This window comes from Canis lupus, chromosome 10, assembly GCF_003254725.2.
Source record: "Canis lupus dingo isolate Sandy chromosome 10, ASM325472v2, whole genome shotgun sequence".
Lineage (NCBI taxonomy): Eukaryota > Metazoa > Chordata > Mammalia > Carnivora > Canidae > Canis > Canis lupus.
In genome coordinates this window covers 16138073-16148132 of record NC_064252.1, presented here as the reverse complement: position 1 = coordinate 16148132, position 10060 = coordinate 16138073, and positions in this window count along the sequence as shown.

Below are 10060 nucleotides of genomic sequence, written 5' to 3'. Positions count from 1 at the left end.
CAGGTGCCCCAAGAACCATTCTTTTAGAGAGAGGTCAGTTCTCTTCCTTCATCAGAGCCCATGCAGGAAAATCAAGTTCTTATATTAGAGCTACCAGGTCTTTCCCTTCAAAGCATGTAGCAAGGTGACAGGTTGCAAGAGCGATCAGTAAGAAAATTTGGTGTTAATGGAATTAATGGGAAGAGGATCCAGGTGGAAGACTACTTTCGGACCCGAGATGTAAGGCCGTGTTCCTAGCACCTTCAGTGTGTATACTAAGACTGTCCGTTGCCTCGAGTCCATAAGAAATTGTGTTTCCCAAGGGTGACCGGAGCAGTGTGTCATCTCGTAAGGTACTTACTTTCACCTGGCAAACTTGACCTCCCATCAAGGGGCAGGGTGTGTGTCTTCTCCAGGTGACACTAGTGCCTGGATTATAACGACACCTTGTGGCTGCAGCAATGGCCTGTGGCTTCTCAGACTAGGCAAGAACAAGCCACACTGTCCTCACTGCTTGTGGCAAGACTTGAGCCGCGACTGAGAAGGCAGAGCCTGTGAGACTGCCAGACCCGGGGGCTGCGCGGGGTGCCCTGGGCAACGCCAGGTGAGCTCTGGGCGGACAGCTGGGTGTGGCTGTCGGCCGCGTGGGGCAGTCATCTTGAGTGATTCCAGCCCCAGCTAACATCTCACCATATTCACATGACGGACTCCACGTGGGAACCACCCAGTTGCGCTTTTATACACACACACACACACACACACACACACATATATATATAATTTTTTTTAAATTTCAGGTTAATTGAGGTTAATTGACCCATAACTTTGTGAGCAAAGTAAAATGGTTGCTTTAGGCTGCTAAGTTTTGGGGTTATTTTTAATATAAATATGGTGAGTATAGCAAATCCTTAATTAGGATTTGAATAAAGCAAGGATATTAAAAATGTTTTGTCAAATACTCAGGAGATTTAGTAAACATGGCCCACAGCTTATAAGATTCTTTAGAGACATTAAAGGAAGGAGGCACAAGAAGTCTGCATGATCTCAGTTGGGTGGAAGGAAGTGATGTGATGGAATGAGTGCTACACAGAATCCAAAAATTATACTTAATTAAAGATAAGTGAAGTTGAACTGTCATATAAAGTCAGAGCTCTGCAGGACATTTATTTTACCCTCTTGCAACAGTTACTCATGATATTGTATCAGTTCCGGCAATCGTTTTATTTATCACCATCTTAGATGAAATATCCTATAATTTTCTTGTTGAAAAAAATTCATTCATTCTGTTTCCCCAAGGACTCTAATAAATAAGGCAAGATAATCTGTAGAGATGATCATTTATGTTTGGTCCTATTGCTGTAAGAACCAGAAGAGAATCCATGATCCCTCTGGCCTCATTCCAAAAGGGCAGGCCTGCTTTTATTTTGACCTTCCCAGGGTTGGAAGCGGAGGCGCCAGTGTGAACCTCACACCCTTGAGGGGTGTGTGCCTGTGTGAGGGAGTTGAGGTGGATCCTAACAGGTGTAGGTCACCCGAAGTGGAAAAGGGAACTTTTGAGAGTTTCTACTGAGACGGAGGAGAAAGCAGTTTTCTGAGGCCCCGAGGGTCGAGTAGAATGAAACACGCTTTCTGTTCTCACGAAGCCTCATGGGTCCCAGGAGGTGCAGCTGAAGAAGTTAGCAGCTGCTAAGGAGGCGAAGTGATGGGCGCCCCATAAACCACGGTGCTGGAGGGGGGTGTGCCTGAGGTGTGTCTGTGCCTGTGCCACCGAGTGAGGGGAGGGGCGGGGGTGCAGTCGGTGCAGCCGTCTGGGAGCGGCCCCAGGATGGGGGTGGAGTGTGTGGTGGGGTGCCATCGGGGTGAGGCCCCAGTACTGGGGCAGGGGGAGAAGGGGGTGGGAGCCGTCAGCGTGAGGCCCCAGGATGGGGGTGGGGGGACGGTGCCATAGGGGTGCAGCCTCACGGAGCGGCCCCAGGCGGGGCAGGCCCAGGACAAGGGTGGAGATGACCCGGGGCCTCTCCCACCGCGGCCTCCCCGTGGACCTCCGTGTCGTTCAGGAGCACTGTTGCACTTCCGAAGGTCATGAACAGTGCAAAGCACACTGCAGGCTTCACGCGCCATCGTGGGAGCGCCGTGTCCCTCCTCGAGTCACTGCGCCGCCAGCGGGCAGAAGGCCTTGCGATCGACGTTGCTCCGCTCTCATGAGCGGTTCAGTCCCAGGCTGTGCGTCTGGCGCGTAAACACTCAGCACATAATTGTTGCCTGGTGTAACCAGAGATGTATCCCCTCGGTCTCCGGGTACATCTGGGCCGGGACCAAATCCAATGTCTTCTGTGTCCATATTTTCCCTTTCTGTGCTATCACATTTATGATCGGTGCAGGAAGAACTGACATTTGTTAAAGTGTGAGCTTGTTCCAAGAATTACTGGAGTCATGAAAATCCACGTCCAGTGTTTTCCTCGCCCGTTTGTGTCTTACGCCGTTCAAGATCCATTTACTTATTTTCGGGGCAGGGAGTGGACACGAGTGGGCCGGGGGAAGGTTTCCGCGGACGCCATGAGGTCACAGCCCGGGGGTCACAGCCCCACGTTGCAGCCCTGACGTCACAGCCCCGAGGTTGCAGCCCGGAGGTCACAGCCCCGAGGTCACTGCCCTCAGGTCGCAGCCCCGAGGTCGCAGCCTGCAGGTCACAGCCCCGAGGTCGCAGCCCCACGATGCAGCCCTGACGTCGCAGCCCCGAGGTCGCAGCCCCGAGGTCGCATCCCCGAGCCGCCCGGCGCGGCCCGAGCACAGACCCCGCTGACCCGGCGGGCCCCGAGTCGCACGTCGCCGGCGAAGGGTCAGGGCTGCGTGGCGGGCGCGACCAGGCGGGCGGTGTGGGACGGAACGGGGGCCGCCCCCAAGGGCAAGAGCCGGGCTCCAGGGGTTGCCCTGGGGGCGCGGGCCCGGTGGTGAAGACGGAAGGACGTCGGGGTCAGCAACGCCAGCATCACCCAGGCGGCCGGCGCGGGAACCTTCATCCTCGCCGCTGGGTGCGAGTTCGGGCCTGGGATGCGCCCCTGCGGGGCCCTGAGGTGATCCGGCCGCGCCCGCGTCGGGGCGCCGTTCTGACAGACCCTGAAGGGACGCGCGGTTTTGGGGGAGAAATCCGCCGCTGGGAAACGGGGGACCCGCCGCCGCCTCCGCCTCGCTCCTACTTTTACACGAAGCTGTCGCGCTTCCCGTTTCCGAAACGCAAGGAAGAGTGGGCCTCGGCGAGCCCGACGCTCGGCCGGAACCGGAAACTCGGCAGGGACCGGAAGCTCGGCCGGAAGCGTGCGGCTGGCGACTGGTCTCCTCAGCGAGCAGCCGGCGGCCTTGGCTCGGCTCGTCGTCCGCCGGAGGCCCAAGCGCGGTGCAGGCGAGCCCCTTAAGTCCTCCTGCTCTGGGAAAGCTGAGGGTCGAGGACATGGGCTCTTTTATTTTATTTATTTATTTATGTTTTTTAAATTTAAGATTTTATGTGTTGATTTCCTGAGAGACGCAGAGAGAGGCCGAGACGCAGGCCCTACGCCGGGAGCCCGCCGCGGGCCTCGATGCCGGGACCCGGGGTCACGCGCTGGGCTTCAGGCAACGCTCTGCCATGGAGCCCCCGGGGGCGCGGTAGAAACAAGCTTCTGTCCGTGTGGGTCAATGTGGATGAGCCACCCAGGGAGGAGGGATGCGGGGTTTGCGGGGAGAACCCGTCTCGGGGTCGGGTATGAAGCAGAGGCTTAGGTCGGCGGATGGCGAGAGGGGAGCCGGGGCGGCGGGGTTGCGGGCAGCCGCAGGGCCGCACAGGACAGGTGAGGGGCCTTCAGGGCCGCGGCAGACACGCCGACGGACACCACGATGGACACCACCATGGACACGGCGACGGACACCACGAAGGCCATGGCGGCCACGGCGGGCGCGGGTCAGCCGGGCTTCCCACTGTGGGGCCGGGCCGGCAGGTGCTGCTGCTGATGGCGTCGGGAGGAAGGCCTCGTAGTGGGAAGGACGGTGAGTTCCAAGACGGGCCGCAGGTGGTTCGTGGGCCCCGCGGGGGCAGGGTGGTGCGAGTCAGCAGAGGACTGAGAACTGGCCCACGATGTCTGCCACGCAGGACACGGAGGCTGGAGCAGTCTCGGGGCGGGCAGTGCTCGGGAGCAGACGGCGAGGCGGGCGGCCTCTGAGGAGTTCAGAATCAGGACGTAATTTTTTTTTTTTTTTAATTTATGTGCACACTGAAATCTCCTAGAATTGTAGAAGTATGGCAAGAAAAGACGTGGGGCCATGTCAGAAAGTCTGCACTGAACGAGCGTGAGGTGAGATAAACAGTCTTAAGCAACCAGATTTCATAGGCCGATGTAAAAGTAAAGGTTAGGAGGCAGGATTAGGGGTCTCGGGGAGCGTCAGCCCCACCATCTCTCAGGGTGCACACGTTCCCATGGGCGTGAGGAAGGAAGAGCCTCCAGGAGCAAGCTGCTGGGGACACCGGAGGGCATGGGGTCATGGCCTGTCTTCCATAGCATCGACCTGTGACCTCCGGAAGGTGGCAGACAGGTGCATGCGTCCTGGGGTCACACGAACTCAGACAACGGAAGTTGGATGAGAGGTCTCCATGCATGTCAGTGGTGACACGGCCAAGGTGGGAGAGGGCTGACACTCCCCACCGCTGCTGGGGCTGGTCCTCGGGGCCCTGGGAGACCGCCTGCCCCTGTCCTCGTGTGCCACCGTGAGGGAGACCTCACACTCAGCCCTGCTTTAATACAGTATTCTCAACTTCCAAAATGTAATGGAAGTTGGCTGAATGTGCCCAGAATTTTCTTTTGCTGTTACTTTCATGGCTTCCTGTCTCCAAGCCTCTTGTCACTTCCTCTTCACTAACCAATTTCTCCTTCTGGGTCATCATTAATTTGAGAGTAGCAATTTCCCACATTGCTCCCACAACATTTTATGGGGTAAATCGTCAGTAGAAACAATCTAGTCACCAACTATCTTGGTAGTCCAGGTCCTCTTACCAGTTTGGTAGCCTGAGAGCTTTGTTTGCGTCACTGGGTCGAAGTGTGATGGCAGTTAACTTAGTTGTAGTCCAGCACCAGAACTCATCTCGTATTTTATGAAAAACAGTTGTAGAACAAAAACGAGTTGTTACTACAATCCACAAGGTTCTGCGTGATCCTGACTCTGTGTTCCTCTCAAATTTCCACTCCTACTAATAACTACCTCACGCTCTGCACAGGGAACGCTTTCTGATTCTTTAAGTTTCAGCTTACCATTTCCATTTCTATAACAACTTGTTGTTTATTCCCTCGATACCACTTCTTATAACCTGAAATTGTAATATTTATGTTTATTTCTTATACCAATGAGAAAGTAAATGCTAAAAGGTAGGAAACTTTTGTGTCTTTTCATTATGATCTGCTCTGTGTACATGTGCTTATGCCAAGTAAATCCTCAACAAATGACTATTGAGTAGGTGAATAAAAGGTATCCTGAAATGTTAAGTTCTTTGCGAAAATGAATTATATAAAATTGTGGAGCAGTTCTTTGTCATACGTAAGTACTAAATCAGAACAAGCAACTCATACTTCTGTTGAGTAACCTCTAGAAAAAGGTCATAGAGAAGTGATTCTGGTTAATGACAGGTAAAGAAATACAGAACACCTAGATCATCTAGAAAAGGGGACAAAATTGCTAGAAGAAACAGGAAATTATCAAGGTAGTGAAGAGTAATGAAACAGAGATTCAGGAATAAACTGAGAGAAGTGATCCTGACATTTGGACAACAGGTCACAGTGCAGGGACATCTGCCAATTCTGAGAGATCGCAGAGGGTGAGAGCTGAACAGAGCTTTATTTCTTTTTTTTTTAAATGATTTTTTTAGATTTTAAAATTTTGTTTATTTGAGAGGAGTTGAGTGAGTGAGAGAGCAGAAGCAAGGGAGAAGGGCAGAGGGAGAAGGAGAAGCAGACTCCCCTAGGACCGTGGGATCCTGACCTGTGCCAAAGGCAGATGCTTAACTGACTGAGCTACCCACGTGCCCTGAACAGAGCTGTAAATAGTCCTACAGGACTGTAGGAAAAAAATGGTGTCAGAATTTAATAGAGGGAATAGCATTGGCAAATTTCCCACCTTTAGGTTAGAATTTGAAAGTCTACATCCTAGAATGAGGTTGAACCAAAATTAGAAAAGTCCATCAAGAAACCTAAGCCCAGCATCAAGTCATTTTAATTCCTATAAAGGGATCTAAGTGATCTATGATTATTAGCTTTCCTGGCTCCACGGATCTAACAATAACTTATTTAAGAATAATAAATTGTTAAATGGATGAAATTAAGAGTATCCTAAAATATCAGGGTTTTTAAAATTGTTTTTGGTTTTTGCAAAATGAACTAAATAAAATAGTCGAACTTCTTTGTAAGTTTTCAAGTTAGAACAGCCAGTCCATATTTTTTTAAAAGATATTTTTTTTATTTATTCATGAGAGACAGAGAGAGAGAGAGAGAGAGAGAGAGAGAGAGGCAGAGGGAGAAGCAGGGTCCACGCAGGGAGCTGGACGTGGGACTGGATCCCGGGTCTCCAGGATCAGGCCCTGGACTGAAGGTGGTGCTAAACTGCTGAGCCACCCGGGCTGCCTTCCAGTCCATATTTTTTAAGTAACCTTAGGAAAAGATCAGAGAGTACTAACAGAGAAGCTAGCAAAAGTACTTCCTCTCTAGGGGAAGTTAATGTCATCCTAGGCCTCAAGTTATTTCCATAACATTTCATATATGATGCTTGTGTATATGATTTTAGTAAAAAATGGGAGGCAATCACCATGACTTAAAACCAAGAGGAACAATAGAATATAGAAATACACCAATAAGAAAAAGAGGTAATGGCATTAACACAGACTTTAAAATAACTATGGTGAGCCCATTCAAGGAATTAAACAGAAAGAAATTAAAACTTTGACAGAGAACTTGAAACTGTGAAAAGAAAAACAAAATTCAAATTCATTTTTAATTTTTTTATTAAAGATTTTAAAAAATTTACTTATTTGAGGGAGAGAGAGCACATGCCGGGGGAGTAGTAGAAGGACAAGAAGACTCCCTACTGAGAGGGGAGCCTGATGCAGGGCTTGATCCCAGGACCCTGAGATCATGACCTGAGCCAAAGTCAGATGCTTAACTGACTGGGACACGTCAGCTCCCCAACAAAATACAAATTTAAAGAAAATAATATAATAAGCAAAATTAAGTACTTAATGTATGGATTTAAAAATATATTTTAAGGAAATTACTGTGATGATAGGTCAGAAGAAACTGTCTGTAATGCACCAACATAGTAAAAAGTATAGAAAGCAATATAAAAGACATAGGAAATACACTGAGAAGATCTAGCATAAGTGGAATTGTGCTGATGAAAGAAAATAAATAACAGAATAGAACAAACCAATATTTCAAGACCTAATAGCTACAAAACTCTAAAATTAGTGAAAGACATCAACATACAAGTTCAAGAAGCCCTTCTAACACAAAGAATGATGAGTTATAAATAAAAAAGACTTATCTAGATTCATCAGGGTATAACTGCTAAAATATACACATATAAAGTCTTCAAAGCAGCAGGAAAATAGAACAAGCATGGCATCTAATTTTTCAAGAGCAATTAGAAGTCAAGATATAACGGAATGATATTCAAAGTAATGAAATGATTTAAGTGCCAAACTAAAACTCTATGTCCAATAAAAAAAATCCTCCAGAATGATAATAAAGACATTCAACAGAAAAATCTAAGTTGGGAACATCTGTCATCAGCCAATGCTCTGTAGGAAATAGTAAAGATTATGATGCAGGAAGAAGGTAAAAAGATCCTAGGGCAACTTTGAAATACAGGAGTGAAGTAGAGCAATGGACAGAAGTAAGTGGGCATATAGAAATATGTAAATGAATAGTGACTGTATGGAATAATGATATTTTGTAGAGTTTAATAAATGTTACATATATGTACATATGTACATTATGTATACATAACTGTGGCCATTTACTGTATTATGTATAGTACACATATAGGTGTGTCTACATGTTACGTACCTCTCTGTATGTGGTACATGACAACAATTTTGTTTAAATCTTGATAAATAGATTTAAAATATTCTAAAGTCCTTGCATTTTCAAAGAAGAGGCTAAAAATGTGCCGAAGCCTGTTCCAAAGATGAGAGAGTGTGAGGGGCATATGTCTGCCCGGACCCAGCTGGTCCTCTTGGTGACCTCTTCTGACCTGGTGACAAGATCTATGTCCACGTTTTATGTCAGTGAGTTCATTTATTGTTCACAAAAACGCCACGACCAAGTACTAATATTTAAGTCAAGCAGATGGAGAGGTTACTAGAGCAGTCCCTTGACTTTTCCAAAGGTTACAAGTAACGAAGGAGATGAGATTGAAACAAGTATCCAGAACACATCTTAATCACTAGGCTACGTTTTCTTAAATACTCTAAAAATTGCTTTTAGTTTTCCACCTGTCATTTGTTTCTTTCCTTTCATCTCTGGCTTCATTAATCAAGTATTTAAAAAAAATTTCCCCCCCATTTTTCCTTCTATTAACCTTTAGTTAAAAATCACTTCATTGTTAAATTTAGTGATTATCTAGGAGATTACAATATACATCTTTGATGTATCTAAGTATAGTATAAATTAGTAACTTTTTAAAGATTTCATTTATTTATTTGAGAGAGAGAGAGAGAGAGCGTGCACAGGCAGGGAGAGGCAGAAGGAGAGCATACTCCCTGATGCTCAGGGAGCCCAACGCAAGGCTGGATCCGAGGACCCCCGGATCATGACTTAAGCCAAGGCAGCTGCCCAGGCGCCCCATAAATTAGTGACTTTTTAACCACATACCAAACAACCAAAAGACACTAGAACATGTACATTCTATATATATCTATATTTTATAGTATTTTTATTTTGTTCTTGATTTTATTATGCATTTTCGAGAGCACATGATATTAGTTTGTAAAGTCAACATTCATTTGGATTTAGTTACATAAATGTCCTTCTCATTTCTCTGTATTTATTTCTCTCTTCCCATTTTCTCATCTGGGATCTATTTACTTGTGCCCAAATAACCTCCTTTATTATTTTTTTTAGGTGTATCGGCTACTGACAAATTCTCTCAGGGGTGTATGTACATCTGTGTGAAGACATATTTGTGTCATCTCCGTTTTTGGAGAATATTTTTGCTGTATATAGAATTTTAGGTTGGCCAGTTATTTTCTTCCAATACTTTGAAGTTGCTATATTTTATAACATTCATTATTTCTATATACAACTCAGATTTTGGTCTTATTATGACTCATTGGAAGAGATTGCGCCTCTTTCTGGTTACATTTAATTATTTTCTTTGTCTCTACTCTTTAGCAGTTATACTCTGATGTGCCGAGGTGTGTGTATATGTGTGCGTGTGTGTGTATAGTGAATGTGTATATGTATAAATGGAATTAAATATATATATTTAATGAGTGATTTAAATTCACCAATAATCAAGTGAATGTAAAGTAATATGGCAATAATAATTTTCCTTCTATCTTAATAGTGAGGACAAATTATGCTTCTTGCATACCACATTCTAAGGCAGAAAGTGCAAAATACATTGTAGACAGCTTTTCATAAATTATTGGAAAGTGAATATTTGAAATCTAAAGAAATGACTGCTACATATCTTGGAAATATGAACAACCAGGACGCATATCAGATAGCTTAGATATTAGAAACAAATCTTAATGCTTTTTACATGCTAAGTAAGAGCGGCTGCTTTTTTCTGGAAGTAAAAATGCCCAGCTCTGTGGGGTCCTCTCATCTCTTCCAGGGTGGCATATGTGTGGTGGGCATGTTATGGTATCATTCAGCAAATTTTATTTCCAGCCTCCCTTTATGGCCAGAGTTTCTTCGTTCCATTTTCATTGCAAGTATTTTTGCTCCAATAAAGTAATTTTATCTTCGCAGGAAGAGATTCAAGACTTTTATTTTGTTAGCCTGAGAATGGGGCTTCTGGGTCCTCTTCCTTAATGAGTTGTGCGAGTTACCAGCCTTGCCTC